Genomic DNA, 13689 nt, shown 5'->3' with positions numbered 1-13689 from the left:
AGCACAGCCTCTAAGCCCTGGAGAGGTGAGAAGAGCAGCTCACTGCAGCTCATCTGCAACACAAACCGTGTTCCCTGCATCTCTGCTGAAGGTCCTGGCAGCTGCATCCTGTGAGTTTCTGTTTCTGACCAACTGTGTAAAACCAGAGGAACGCCCAACCAAAAAATAAATTAAAATAACAATAATTATGATTCTGGCTTCTGCCTACTGCCACACAGCCTTGCAATTTTTATATTTTCGGTTGAAATGTCATGAAATTCATTTTTTCTTCTGTCTCAAAGTATCCATTTCAAAATGTTGCTAGATTTCCAACAATTTTATAAGAAACATTCATTTATCAGCAATCAAATAAAATGTATTCTTTCACATTATTTTGTGTGCTATTAAGTAACATTCTCACACATCTCCTGGAATGTTCTGAGATTTTAACAGCATCTGGAGAGTTAGAGCATTTTAATGACAGGAAAATAGATATCAAAACTTGATTTAGATGTGTTGCGTTAGAATTTTAAATGCCTATATTTTACAATATTGCTAATATTTGCACAGGAATGGAACATTTTCTGTAATGAAACATTCAATAAGTAATATTTGTGGAACATTCAGACCAACTAAGCGTTTATATACACACTGTACACTTTATGTAAATAGGAATTCCCATGAGAGGCGGTTATGTAAATCCCATGAGCTCCATGTTCTTTAAAACACAGAAATTACAGTACATATTCAGTGAGGAGCAGCACTGTTCACTTCTTGTCTTTTGTTGCTGTAAATGAAATAAAATGGAGGCCTTAGTATTCATCATAGCTTTGCTGTTTGTGTTTAAATGTAAGGACACAGCTGATTTCATTCCCTCTTTTCTCCTGTCTCACAACACTTGATTGAGTGGTGCTACAGCACTGGCTATAGAACTGTTGTAAAACTGTGTTTTTGTCCCCTTCTGCAGATGCTCATTGTGACATCACACTGACAGAGTCTGCTCCACAGATGAAGAAGCCTGGAGATTCCGTGAGGATCTCCTGCAAAATTACTGGATTCTCACTCAGCAGCTACAATGTGCACTGGGTTCGACAGGCTCCAAACAAAGGGCTGCAATGGGTTGGATACCACAGTGGTTCTTTTGACGATCGTTTCAAAGTTACAGGAGATTCATCCAACAGCATTGCTTACTTAGACATCACCGATCTCCAGTCCTCAGACACAGCTGTGTATTACTGTGCCCGAGAGACACAATGAAAGAGTTTAAGGCCCTGCTGCACAAAAACCCTCCACAGATGATTTAGCAGGCAGTGTGTGACTGGCTGTGCTGTGTGGCCTATAGACATTTTCCGTTATTGTTTTTCTCCTGGATTTCCACCATAAGGCTTCATCACACATTTTTAAACAAAGTTGAAATTAATTTAAGAAAATAAAAAATACATTTAATCCAACTTAATTATATGTGCTCAAGTATTCCTCTATATTAAGTTCCCAGTGGATTCAAAGTGAGCAATAGCTTGAGTAACAAGTGAAAGTTTGTAAAACACAAAGACTGCAGACTTTGGCAAGATTACACAATGGGGATGTAGACGCAGGAGCATGTTTTCTTTGTAATATTTTATGAGATACATGATTTACAAAACAAGCTCCTGAATCAAAACCCTTGAACATAATGCATATACACTTCAACGATATGGCAATAAACAACACAAACTTTTAATTTGTCCTTTATTATTTTCATTTTATAAATGGTAATAACATAATCATTCATTCCACTGAGATTTCTTAAACACATAATCATCCTAATTTGCATAAGCTGGGTTGCAATGTTGGTGCACAGACATGCATATTTAACTAGACAGGCAAGCACACCTTCAGCTAACCTAATCTTGTGAAGCCACAGAAGTAAGCCAGTACTGCACATGTTGAGTGCAAAACACTGGGGCTCCCATTGAAGTGAATGAGGAATGTCAGACTTTTGAAGGCAAAATAAAACTTTCCAGATGATATTTTGAAACTCCATTAATGATCATTACATTTCATATGTAAAGCAGATTTTTTTCAAAAAGCCAATATGTAATAAAACATTTTTCTGGATTTACCAACCATTATTTTCAAACATAATGAAATGTATGATCACAAGAGATTGACTGAAAAGATTACCTTTGGTTGTTATATCACCTTAGTTTTCTACGTTGAATTCAATTCGGCAAGTGAATTGTCATTATTTCCTAGGCTTCACTGCTTGAACCCTCCTAGACTCCAACCCTCACCCGTTCCTATGTACACTCTATGCATTGGTGGAAGCAGTCTGCTTTTTAACATTCTCCTCCAGAAGGGGACAGCAGCACTGATGCTGTCATCCCATCCATTATTAATACAGCTCATCCTGAGCAAGGTCACGGGGGGTGCTGGCTGGTGCCTATCCCAGCATGCATTGGGCAAGAGGCAGGAATACACCCAGGACAGGCTGCCAATCTATCGCAGGGCACACACACACACACCATTCACTCACACACTCATACCTATGGGCAATTTAGAGTGTCCAATCGGCCTACCTGCATGTCTTTGGACTGTGGGAGGAAACCGGAATACCTCGAGGAAACCCACGCGGACACAGGGAGAACATGCAAACTCCACACAGAAAGGCCTAAGCCGAGATTCAAACCCATAACCTTCTTGCTGTAAGGCGACGGTGCTACCCACTGCCCCACCGTGCCACCCAGCACTGCTCATAATATGAAAATTTTGGTTAAATAAGACTAGTGTTACAAATACAGGGTCCAGCGTTTAACAGTGGATATCAAGCTGCTTTCTGTACTGTGGTCAGATGCTGTCTGTCTTGAACACTCTCATTAGACTGACTTGTGTAATGTTGTGGAATGTAATGAAACAAACAAGGAACACAATGACAGGGCATTTACCCGCAGACAGGTGCACACAATGCACTTTGACCACAGTCTTCTTCAGTGGTGCCTGCATGGGCCCAGTGTGGTCTGGGGCATCAGCTCACACAGGTGAACAGGAGAAGGGGGTGACTAGTGCAGATGACTGGATTCAGCAGTGGTGGCCTGTTGCTTGTATCCAGCTGATGGTAAATACAGCAGCATCAGCATTCTGAATGAGCAGGAGGGGCCTGATAGTACCAGCAGGGAGACCCAAGGAGAGAGCAGCATCATCCATTCAGTACAGCACAAGGGCCTGAATAATGAGCTAGGCAGCATATGCAGGAAGCAAAGAACCGATTTTATAGATGTTGGAGATAAAAAAATCAGCAGATCCAAGTGACAGAGTGATATTCTCAGTGAAATACTGAGTTATCTAAGATAATTGGCAGGTTGGAATATATACGCCATTGTGTTACTCCCAGTTTAAGATTTTATTGTTTTTCTTTCTGACTTTATCAACCTTACCTCAATATTCACAGCCATTTTACTCATACAAATATCAAAACACAGATAGACTGATCCACACCATATTTTGGGGGAAGACAAAAGAAGAATCAAATTGTTTTACTAAAGGTGACGGACATATTGTTCATGGGTGGTTTATCTACTGGTTTATCTATAGAATATCTAAATACTACACATATACTGAGATATTTATATATACTTGATATTATTTCTCCTGGAAGCACAAACATACACAAAAATCTGTGATGTACATTTGTTTTTCCTATGATTACTTGTGTAACAAGCATAATGTACTGAAAATAAGACAAGACAGCTCTCAAGTGAATGTTTTTAGCAATCCATATGAATGCATCAAATTGTACAAATATTCAAATCATAACAATGTGAACATTTATTCTGAATTTAATCCTTTAGCATTGTTACTGGTGTAAATTCCAGAGTGATGCCGGTGAAAGAGGCCTGCTGTTTTAAATTCTCCTCCAGGAGGGGGCAGCAGTGGTCCTCATAATGGATATTCTGACTCTGAATTTGTCCTGTTTTTCTCCTTCCTCCAAGATTTAAACAAATTCAGTCCACAGAATTAACTATAAAAACCACTGAGAATACTCCTCCCAACACAAGAGCATCACCTGTTAGACAGAGAGGGAGATCTGTGTGTCACAATGGGAGCAATTATAGCTTTTGCAGTGTTACTGGGAACTTTATTTTGTAAGTATACTGTACATGCTGTATTCATATTTTCAATTCAAAGAAAAATTATTTTTGTTTTCATAATTGTATTACTTTGGATGTTTGTTCAAATATCTTTTCTGTCTCCACAGATGGTCACTGTGTTGAACTCAAACAGCCAGGCTCTATACTTGTAAAACCAGGACAGCCAGTATCTGTCTCCTGTAAAGTCTCTGGGTATTCCCTGACTGATAGCGGCTATGGTATAGCCTGGATTCGACAGCCTGAAGGGGAAGCACTGGAGTGGATTGGAACCATATGGTGGGATGAAGACATACATTTTAAAGATTCTTTGAAGAGCAAGTTCACCATCACCAGAGACACCTCCAGCAGCACAGTGACTTTGCAGGGGAGCAGCCTGCAGACTGGAGACACAGCTGTGTATTACTGTGCCCGATACACACAGTGCAGCAAGCAACACTAGAGCTGTACAAAAACACATCACACTGAGTGTCACCACTGAACACACACACTCTACCTGCATGCATTCAGCAAGTTTTGGTAAGTTTCAAATGTAACTTACCAAACACATTACAGTATGTGAAGAATAAACAAACGCTGGCATTTAAATTGAAAAGAAAGACAAATGTTGATTGAACCCCAAATGCTGATTGAATTGAATGTTTCCCTCTTTGTGCTGATGAAAGAAAGGACATATAAAAGTTGATATCAAAAATAATTTATTTAACGTCTAATTTTATAAATATGTAATGGTGAATATGAGGCCAGTGAGCGCTGCTGCTCACGAGTCAAAGTTAAGCTGTTTATTGAATAAAGGCCTGTGTCTGAACCAGCAGTTAAAACCCTGCAGATTCTGAATCTGTCAGTCACACACTAAAGGCCCTGAACAAAGCTCCTGCTAGGGCTGGTCACCTGCTGCCCCCCCCCCCCCCCCCCACCTCAGTGAAGGCCATATGGTGAAGGAACTGCTTTTTAATTTAAAGAAAATTCAGCTGCAATGGTGGTGGAAGCAGCCTGCTGTTTATAATTCTGCTCCAGGAGGGGGCAACATATTATCAAAATATTGGCACAAAACATGTATTGCAAATACAGGGTCAAGGATTTAACACTGGATATCAGGATGCTTTCCATATTGTGTGATCAAATGCTGTCTGTCTTGGACACTCTCATTAGACTTACTTGTGATGTACTGAGTACTGGAGAGCTACTGAATCCACTCATCCACCCTCACCTACCAGGAAACTCCCTGCATTCACTATGAATAATAATGCAACCATGGAAGAGAGACACACGGCTGTGGATAACACTTATATGTGCTATATGATCTGCACCCCATCTACAGCTCTGACTGCTCTATTTAAACAGCGTGTGATCTACCCACCCAGTGAGGAGGAGTTCATGCAAACTCTGAGCTCTTCCTTCTACCTCTCTGCACTGGAGGGACTGTTGTAGGAGTCTGACTGAAGGGCTATCATCTCAGACTGCAGTCAACAATTTTCATCATGACTGTAATAAACAGCCTGCTTCTGCTTTCAGTATTCTTGACCAGTACATTTCTCATTCACTTAGTTTTTACTGAAAAGTTATGTTGTGAGGTTGTGGTTATGTTGTGCTACAGCACAGAGCCCCGGAATGAAGTCTGATGTATGAAGTGAAACTCAGGGTTACTGTTTTAAATATCACTGAAGTGGTCTGTTCTTTAGGTCTCATTTATACTATCAGATGATTAGTAATTCTTGGTCATTTTTCAAATACCCTTTTGAGTCACCTGCAATTCAGCAGGCTATTACTATGTTCTGTCATTCCAATATTCAATATGAATTCTGTTCAAGGTGACAACAGAGAAAATTGATTTTTCTCAGTGTCATTTCAAGGACCTTTACGAGGACATAAAAAATCTTGCATGAATACGTTATGTACATACACTAATATTACCCCAATGTGAATTAAAGGGACACCTTTTTCACATGGATGCAGATTTATTCTGATTTCTCACATCATATTCTGAATTCCCATAATAAAATCACCCTGTGGAATAAATGTGTTGCTTCATTACATCCTCCATTGTTGGAAAACAAGAAATTCAAAGTGATTTATTTCATGGAGTTTAGACCCAAACCAGCTCATGCAAGCACACTGCAGTCCTTTCACTGAACACAAAATGTCCATCTCACAATTATTACTAAAGGATTGACCATGCATAGTATAAATGACAAATAAGCATTTTTCATAAAATCGTGTAAAAAAAGTCTCTGAATGCACCAAATATATTTGTAAAATACACCAAATGCAGTCCTTCATTTGCTGGAATTCAACCCGCATATCGCTTAATTTCTGACATTGTGGTTTAAAATTTCAATAAATTATACTTTTTACTGTTTATTCATTTATTCTCATGTCTGTTAATGCACAGGATTTTCTTTTTAACTGACAAACCTTGTAGACTGGCTTCACTGTACAATTAGCAATTTCCACATCCATTCAGTCTCATTGCTGTAAATCCTAATGTTAATGACACAGGCAAAGTAGACTGTAAATTGTTGGGTGGGGTTATAGAAATAACAGTGTTCTGCATTGAATGTAAGAAACACAGTTTTTCTCTACAGCACCTGTGAGTTTCCTGTCCTGTTGCTTCTACACTGTTGTGAGTGTGATCAGCAGTGCCCCTCACTCTGCCCTCCCCTAGAGGAGGTCCCAGTGCAAACCTCCCACTGCTTTAAATGGAGCCAGTGTCAGTGTGAGAACCAGAGCATCAGTCAGTGGGCTTTTACTCAGTGCTCCTCCTTCTTTCCTGCAGCCATGAAGCTCCTACCAGCCCTGCTGCTGCTCACAGCACTCACTCTCTCAGGTCTCTCTCTCTTATTGTCTCTCTCCTCTCTTTCTTTCTCTGTGCTTCTTCCGTGTATCATATCTGAAATCTGACTTTTATTTTAATTACAGGTGTTCAGGGTGAGATTGTCCTGACAGAATCTGAAGCAGTGGTAAAGAGACCAGGAGACTCTCACAAACTGACCTGTACAGCTTCTGGGTTCACATTCAGCAGCTATCCAATGACTTGGATCAGACAGGCTCCTGGGAAGGGACTGGAGTGGGTGACCAGCATCAGTAGTGGTGGTGGCAGCAGCACATGGTATGCCACGTCTGTTAAGGGAAGATTCACCATCTCCAGAGACAACAGCAAGAACCAGCTGTATTTACAGATGAACAGCCTGACAGCTGAAGACACTGCTGTGTATTACTGTGCCAGAGACCCACAGTGAGAGAGAGTGAGGGGAGAGCTGCACAAAAACCTATTCCCCTTTATCACACAGAGAAACCATATAGAACTGGATTCACTGGCTGATTTAAATAATACTTTTTTTTTCAAAAACCTTTAAATAAATTTTAATCAATTTTGGTTTATTTTGTACACATTTCTACATCAGCAACTATAAGCTTTTTGTGCTGAACAAATTGTAATGCAATATTGGTTAAACAAAAGCTTAAACTTTCTTTCATTAACAGTTTCAGTTATGATTTAATTAATTAACATGCAGTCATGACCACCCCAGTGGTGTTGGGAAGTCACAGTGAGAGAAGTCAAGCCTGAGCCCTGACAATAACTCTCTACATGAAACTGTCACCACAGAAGACTACAGGGAATTCATTCTGTTTTTGTTACTCCTAAAGCTCATTGCAGAGAGTAAAAAATGCCTGAAAGTTCACGAAGGTGTTGTGTTCCTTCAAAAGGTCAATATAATAATTATTCAGTTATACAAAATATAAAATGTGACACATTTTTCGAATGCTTTATTGAAAAACTTTAGATACGTAAAGTGCTTAGTGCAATTTCTGTAAATGTACATGAGCACACTATCACTGGACACAAATAAAGATTCCAGTTTCAAACGTGCCTTTTCCTGTTATGTCTGTAATCCACAAATGGAATGTTTACCTAAATAGATGTAGTGAGATCACCTCCATTTTACAAGACTTCAAACAAAGAACCTTCTTCCTGTAGGGCAGCAGTCCTAGCCCACTACATCACCATGCTGCCCTTATAATGGCGATAACACAGTCAAATCAATGAAGACAGCACTGTAGTGAACTTTAGTGTATTCTTAGGAATCTAGATGGCATGTCTTAAATTGCACGGACATTCAAATCATGACTTCTTGAACATTCATTCAGAATATAATCTGTAAGCGTGCCTACTCATCCACAATTCCAGAGTAATGCTGGCGGAAGCAGACGGCTGTTTTACTTCCCCTCCAGGAGGGGGCAGCAGTGCTCCTCACAATGAATATTCTGACTCTCTGAATCTTCCTCCAACCCACCGGAGATTTAAACAAATTCAGCCCACATTATTTACTATAAAACCCACTGAGACTTCTGCTCCCAAACCCAGGAGCATCACCTGTAAGGCAAAGAGGGAGATCTGTGTGTCACAATGAGAGCTCTTATAGCATTAGCTGTGTTGCTGGGAGCTTTATCATGTAAGTGAGCATGCTATATTCCTATTTGACTTGTAATTAAGATTTTTCTGTGAAATCCTCCAAAGATTTACTTTTAGATAAAATAAAATGAGTTGTCTATTGGTTTTTGCAGTTAATCGTGTAGTTATTTTGCTTATTGATGTACTCACAAATACCTTTTATTTCCATCTCCACAGATAGTAATTGTGTTGAACTCACACAGCCTGGTTCTATGGTTTTAAAACCAGGAGAGACTTTATCTGTGCCCTGTAAAGTCTCATATTCAGTTACTGGCGATAGCACAGCCTGGATCCGGCATCCTGCAGGGAAAGCTCTGGAGTGGATTAGAGTTATGTGGTATGATGGAATCACTGCTTATAAAGATTCACTAAAGAACAAGTTCACCATCACCAGAGACACCTCCAGTAGCGCAGTGACTTTGCAGGGGAGCAGCCTGCAGATTGGAGACACAGCTGTGTATTACTGTGCCCGGGACCCACAGTGCAACACTAGAGCTGTACAAAAACTGTACATATTCACCATTATCTGAAAAAAGAAAGAAAAATAATAAAAAATGGGAAAAATCTCAGACCTGCAGCAACTGAAGTTTTATTGTTTTTTTAAAGCAAAAAAATGATGTTTGCATATGAAAAGCTCAAATGTAATGAAACAAACACAGAAGTCAATAACTGGGCGTATACCCTATAGACATGTACACACAATGCACTTTGACCCCGGTCTTCTTCAGTGGTGCCTGCATGGGCCCAGTGTGGTCTGGGACATCAGCTCACACAGGTGAACAGGAGGAGGGGGTGACTAGTGTGGATGACTAGATTCAGCAGTGGTGGCCTGTTGCCTGTATGCAGCTGGACGTGTAGAGTGCTGTACTTTACAGTCTGAAGTGTGTTCTATAGCCAGAGGGGGGAGTAGGGGAGAGATGTGACGCTTGTGTGTTTTGGCTGATGGTAAATGCAGCAGGAGCAGCATTCTGAATGAGCAGGAGGGGCCTGATGGTACCTGCAGGGAGACCCAAGGAGGGAGCAGCATCATCCATTCAGTACAGCACAAGGGCCTGAATAATGAGCTGGGCAGCATATGCAGGAAGGAAAGAACCGATTTTACAGATGTTGGAGATAAAAAAATCAGCAGATCCAAGTGACAGAGTGATATTCTCAGTGAGAAACTGTGTTAACCTGGATCATTGGCAGGTTGGAATATATATATATATACGCCATTGTGTTACTCCCAGTTTAAGATTCTATTGTGTTTTTTCTGACTTTATCAACCTTACCTCAATATCCATAGAAATGTTATACTAACAGATAAAATATCAAAACGCAGATAGACTGATCCACACCATATTTAGGGGAAATAAAAAAGAAGAAAAAAATTGTTTTGCTAAAGGTGACAGACATAAGCTCATGGGTGGTTTATCTTCTGAAACATCTATAGAATATCTATATACTACAAATATACTGAGATATTTATATTTGCTTGATTTTATTCCTGATGGAAGCACAGCATATGCAAAAATCTGTCATTTACATTTATTTTCCTGTGGTTACATTTGTAACAGGCATAATGTTTTCCTCCAGGAGGGAGCAGCAGTGCTCGTTATAATGGATATTCTGACCCTCTGAATTTATCTTGTTTTCCTCCTCCCTCCATCCCCCAGAGATTTAAACAAATTCTGTCCACAGTATTTCTTATAAAAGCCTCAGAGAATTATCCTCCCAACACAGGAGCATCACCCGTAAGACAGAGAGGGAGATCTGTGTTTGACAATGGGAGCTATTGTGGCATTTGCTGTGTTGTTGGGTACTTTACCATGTAAGGATGCTGTATTGATATTTTCATTTCACATTGAAGTTATTCTATGCTTTTCCCAAAGTTTGTCTTTTAAATAAGATTGAATCAGTTTCAATATTTATACTGAATATATTTCATTTAAAAAAGGTTAAGTCAACTGTTTATGGTTTCTTTCAATTAATATATTACTTATTGATATACTCACAAAAATCTTTTTTTCTGTCTCCACAGATGGTCACTGTGTTGAACTCACACAGCCAGGATCCATGGTTTTAACACCAGGACAGTCTCTGACCATCTCCTGTAAAGTCTCTGGGTATTCTGTGACTGATAACAGCTATGCTACAGGCTGGATTAGACAGCCTGCAGGGAAAGCTCTGGAGTTCATTGGAGATATACGGGGAGGAGGGGGTTTATATTACAAGGATTCATTAAAGAGCAAGTTCACCATCTCCAGAGACACCTCCAGCAGCACAGTGACTTTGGAGGGGAGCAGCCTGCAGACTGCAGACACAGCTGTGTATTACTGTACCCGATACCCACAGTGCAGCAAAGCAACGCTAGAGCTGTACAAAAACACATCATACTGAGTGTCACCACTAAACACACACACTCTACCTGCATGTAGCCCTCACTGTCCCAATATTTAACATTATATATATATATATATAAAAGACAAATTATCAAAAATGGGCAAAATCCTGTTGCAGCAAAAGGTACAAAGGGTACAAAAACCCACCCTGTTGATTATCACTGCTGACTATGCATTGAGCTCATGAGTGGATAATAACATTAAGATCATTTCTACATAAAGTCAGCAGGAATCTCTGAGTGTACCCTGCTCCTGCTGAATGGCTGAGACTAAGCAGGCTAACCTCCCGGGGTTGATCCTATGACATTTATCTGAAAGAGTAGGGGCTTCCCCAGAGTCCTGGCAACATTCACAAACTGGCTTTCTCGTTGTGGTTGTGTAATTATTCACCAGAACTACACACTGCTGATGTCTACTCCTTCTTAATTAGGTGATTTGAGATCATAACCATGAACGGCACTATAAAAATGCAATCCATAATTCTTATGGTTTTTAATAATAATTAGTGCATATCTACATAGATTTGTACCACTAGTTGGAGAAATCTAGTAAGTTACTGAAAGGTGCAATAATCCCCACAGATCCAATTCAGACTGTACTCCACAGTCTACCTGGTTACATCACCTTGTCTTGATTACACACCTACACCTGAAATCTACTTGTGTGAGCATGTGTATGGGTGTGTGGTTTAAGCGGGGAACAGAACTTGGAAGAAACACAAAGCAGTTCCTCAGAGAATGACGATAGAGTGAGATCTTCTTCTCTGGACTATGTTCTCACAGGAAGAGCTCCTGCACAGGTTCTGGTTGTTTATAAACAGCATGTGATCTGCCCACCCAGTGAGGAGGAGTTCATGCAAACTCTGAGCTCTTCCTTCTACATTTACCTCTCTGCACTGAGGGAGGAAGGACTATTGTTGGAAGCTGACTGAAGGATTGTCATCACAGACTGCAGTGAAAGACATTTACCATGATGACTACAACCAGCCTACTTTTTATTACTGTGTTCTCTACAAGTATGCCTTAATCTGACATCAATTTAATTTGTACTGAAATTGCATTTGTGAGGCTTTGGATGCGAGTTTCAAATTCTTCTTAATTTCACAGGTATTAAGTGTCAGACACTGACTGAGTCTGAACCAGCAGTAAAAAAGCCTGGAGAATCCCACAAACTGCCTGTACAGCCTCTGGGTTCACATTTAGCAGCTACTATAGGCACTGGATCAGACAGGCCCCTGGGAAGGGACTGGAGTGGGTTGCCTACATTGGTACATCTAGTTCACCCATCTACTATTCCAAATCAGTTGAGGGAAGATTTGTTATATCCAGAGATGACTCCAACAGTAAGTTGTAGTAAAACTGTCACCACAGCAGACTTCAGTGAATTAATTCTGTTTGTATTGGCTCTACACCAAAGTAAAGAGAATCTAAGCATTGAAAGTAAACTTTTTGTGTTTTTCTTTGTAAGAAAGAGATGTTATTTATTTTGATAGATAGTGTACATTTCATTCTATCTTTAAAAAAAATAAATAAACATATACTCTATGGATTATGCACATTCTTCACTGGCTTAAGAAATAAACAGCAGTTAAAACTATAGGATAGACATGAGAAAATGTGTCAGAGCACAATAGAAATCAGTGTATAGAAGGGGGGGAGGAGGTGCAGTATTACCTGAACAGATGGGTCTTCAGGTTATGTCTGAAGGTAGAGAGGGACTCTGCTGTCCTGGCTGAGGTGGGCAGGCTGTTCCACCATTGGGGAGGCAGTAGGAAGAAGAGTCAAGGCTGGGAGGAGTGATGACCAGGTCACTGCAGGGAGGGGAGAGCTAGGCGCCCAGAGGCAGCAGAGCATAGAGCACAGGTTGGGGTGCAGGACTTCACCAGGGTCTGAATGTATGGGGTGCAGCTCATTTAGCAGCCTTGCAGCCACCAGGAGCCAGTGAAGGGACTTCAGGTGGGGAGAGGGGGTATGGTAAATTTGGGGAGGTTGAAAACCAGGGGGGTTGTGGTGTTCTGGATGAGCTGAAGGGGCTGGAGAGAGTGCTGTGTAAGCCCAGCCAGGAGGGAGCTGCAGTAGTCCAGTCAGGAGATGACTAGAGCTTGAAGCAGGAGCTGGGCAGCATCTCTGGTGAGGAAGGGTCTGATTCTGCAGTGTTGTAAAGTGCAAACCTGCAGGAGCATGTTATGGCCGTGATGTGGGCTGTATCAGACAGACGACCATCTCAAGTCACACCGAGATTCCTAGCAGTCTGGACAGGAAACACTGAAGTGTTGTTGATGGAGAAGGAGAGGTCCTGAAAAAGGACAGGACTACCTCGGAAAAAAGAGCAGCTTTGTCTGATCAAGGTTTAGATTGAGCTGGTGGGAAGAAAAGCAAAGTAAGCTGCCTTGTTCCTTCTGAAGGTGAGATTACTTATTGCATATGCATTTTCAGTGATATAAGGGAGGACCGTTTAGTACAATTTATTTAAATGTAAATGAGCACATTTACAGTGCGATACAAACAATAGATATTTACAATCGATACAAACATCTTGTAATGTCTGTATTTCATGAATAAAATATAAACAAGTATACTGAGATGAAATGTTTTTTCATGGAAGTGCAATAATACGTAAAACGTCTTTAAAATTTTGCTTTTCCCAGTGCATACATTTATTACAAGGTTAATAACACATTCAAATCCAAGAACTAAAACAGCACTTCAATGAACTTTATTGCATTCTTAGCAATCTCAATGAAATGTATCAC

At 40.4% G+C, this 13689-nt stretch overlaps 1 long non-coding RNA gene across 1 annotated transcript; it reads left to right on the top strand.

Moving 5' to 3' along the window:
* The first annotated feature begins 481 nt into the window (after nt 1–481).
* LOC135248744 (uncharacterized) lies at nt 482–1430 on the top strand. Its single transcript, XR_010328486.1, has 2 exons — nt 482–828; nt 947–1430. It is a non-coding gene; the product is annotated as an uncharacterized LOC135248744 (long non-coding RNA).
* The last annotated feature ends 12259 nt before the right edge of the window (nt 1431–13689 follow it).

Source organism: Anguilla rostrata, chromosome 2 (assembly GCF_018555375.3).
Source record: "Anguilla rostrata isolate EN2019 chromosome 2, ASM1855537v3, whole genome shotgun sequence".
NCBI classification, from domain to species: domain Eukaryota; kingdom Metazoa; phylum Chordata; class Actinopteri; order Anguilliformes; family Anguillidae; genus Anguilla; species Anguilla rostrata.
The sequence above is the reverse complement of the archived record's forward strand: the minus strand, read 5'-3'. Positions and strand labels throughout refer to the sequence as shown.